The sequence below is a fragment of the Haliaeetus leucocephalus genome, unplaced genomic scaffold (assembly GCF_000737465.1).
Source record: "Haliaeetus leucocephalus isolate CR32 unplaced genomic scaffold, Haliaeetus_leucocephalus-4.0 Scaffold184, whole genome shotgun sequence".
NCBI lineage: Eukaryota > Metazoa > Chordata > Aves > Accipitriformes > Accipitridae > Haliaeetus > Haliaeetus leucocephalus.
The window spans coordinates 4,124,605-4,127,274 of record NW_010972620.1 but is presented as its reverse complement, the minus strand read 5'-3'; positions in this window follow the sequence as shown (position 1 = coordinate 4,127,274).

Genomic DNA, 2,670 nt, shown 5'->3' with positions numbered 1-2,670 from the left:
CCGCCGATCCCGGCTCGCCCCTGCCGCGGGGAAGGGAGGCGGAGGCCGAGGGCTGTCGAGAGCCGGAGATGGCGGGAGAGGAGGGAGCGGCTGGTGCCCGGGGCTCCGCGGCGGGCCCAGCACGGCCCCCTCGGCCAGCGGGAGCAGCCCGCGGGCTGTCACCGCCGGTAACGTGTCTTCCCGGTGGGCCCCGGCGCCGGGCGTGAGGGCGGCCCTTGCCCGGCCCGGTCCGGCCCGGCCCGGCCCGGCTGCTCTCCGCGAAACAGATGAGAACGGAGGTGAATTCAGGAAAAAGTCCTCAGGATTTTTCTTCTGGTCGTGGCCAGCGGACAACAGTCGCTGTCTCCGGCGCTTTTGTGTGAATGTTGTCACCTCCAACCCGCCGTTTCCGTCCCCGGTTTCTGTTTTAACTGGGTAGGGTGGAGGGGGAGGCCGGGGGGACCCGGGGCTGTGTGTGTTCGGTTGGGTTTCGCCGCGGAGAGTCGCACATCGGTGCCCATCGCCGGGCTGGGGAGAGGGAAGCAGCAGGGCCCGTTTCCGAAGCTGCCATTTCTGTAGGCCGCGTCCAGCTGCCTGCTTATCAGGACTCGACTGTCTACCCGGTTTCTTTTTGTTTGCTTTTCGGTGAGGTGGGGTCCTGGTAGTAATGTCTCTGGCTTTCAGCACCTTTCTCAGTCAGCCAAGACACCGACGAGGCCGAGTTGGAAGAGGTGCAGCTTTGGTTAGGTGCTAAAAACTGGCAGTGAAATACCGCTGGAAGTGAAGGCAGAAAGTGTTGAAGGAAACGGTTCAAATGGTTGAAAAAAGAGCCTGCACGCTAAATCCTACCTCCTGTGAGGGGCACCCTTTGTGCATTAATGTGTACCTTGATGCTGCAAATACTTAAGCATTAAGCATATGCTTGCCTTTATGTGTGCCTGTAGTTCTGCAATCTTTAGCAGGACTATTGGGGTTTTAAAGTTAAACATGTATTAAATAATTGCAGGTACCTATTTTGCTCTTTTACTCGTAGAGTGGCAATTGAAAAGAAATGTTTTAAATAATGATGAAACGGCTTAATTGAAAACTCTCTATGACCACATATGAATGCCTTCAATAGACAGTGCTTTCATTGGAGGATAAACAGAAATTAGTGGCTGCCTGACTAAAGAAATCTTGTTGTGGTAAGCTGTGCCACATTTTGAATAAGAGTGGATGACTGAGAGATGCAGGAGTGGAGGAGAAGTTCTCCTTTCAGGTCTACTGATTCAAGATAGCTAATAAAAGTTATTCCTAGAAGAACATTTACATTACTGCTGTGTACAAAAAATAAAGAACTGCATTTATTTGAGATCCATAAAAAACTAGGAAGAATGACAGAGTTGAATGGAAAAGGGGAAAAGTAGAGATAGTAGGGACTAGACGATCTTTTTTAATTTAAAAAAAAACAACAAACCAAACCGGAAACAGATTGATAACATCATTTTGCAAGTGACTGCTATCAAACAACATGCTATATGCCCTTGCTCAGCTCTGGTGTCCCTTTTAGAATTGCCTCATCCTGCTAACACCACTGTGATGGATCTCCTGATAATAAATACTGCACTAAATTGCATTTACAGGGTTGTGACAAATACCGAGCACCACATGCTAGGAATGAAACGCAGAATCACAAAAGCAAGGGGATATTAAGAATGTTTCTTACTCTATCTAGGAAGTTTGACCCCCTAATTCAAAGACAGAACTGAGAAATAGAAACTTTTAACCAGTTTTGGGGCTATATGTGACTTTAAGTCATTGTTTCATTCTCTCTTTTATTAAAGTATGTGGGCTGCTTAGCTTTGCTACCCTGAAAATGAAAACTGGTGTAAATCCTAAATATAAGTCCACCCTGATGCTGCTTGCTTTTTTCAGAACCTAGAGAATTCTGAACATCATTTTTACTTGCTGTTATTGCTGCAGAGCAAGTATAGCTTGTGCAGCCTCAAGTGGACTGTTTCAGCCCTGAATATCAGCAACGGAACTGGTAACTAAGATATAAATTCTCATTTGGGTGCCTGCCTCCCGAAGGAATTCAGTTGCAGCTGAACAGTTTTCAGCTGAGCTGGGCACTCAAATACACTTGAAGTGCTTAGGCTTAGCTTTCATTGGTAGGACTACTTTAAATCAGAAATGTTTGGGTAGCCCTTCTCCCCTGTCATTTCTCCTGTACATCACTTATATAATGCTCCTGTCCTGCCTCAGGGCCTGCAGGCCTGCCGACTTTAGAGATATGCATTTAAATAGTAAGAGTTCCCATATTATTAGGTAATCGTTGTTATCTTACCCTCAATATGCCATCTCTCTGAACTATGACGAGGAGTTCCAAAGGTTGACAGTCTAATCCACATAGGAGTGTTTGCCTTTCACTTGTTTGAGTGTACCGCTCTTTAATTGCCTGCCTTCATGACACAACCGTGATGAGGCAAACATAAGGGACCAGCTGCTTTTTATTAAGACCTTTTCTTACCTTGAATAACTCAAAACTTTCAATCTCTTCTGCCTGAATTGTCCAAGTGTGTGAAATCATATTCCTGATTTTCATTACAACTGAATCCTAATTTTTGCCATCTCTTATCATATGTCAGTCCTGCCAGTATGTTAGATATTTTTGCTTTCTGGATTTCTCTGCAGCATCCAGATGAGCAAGCA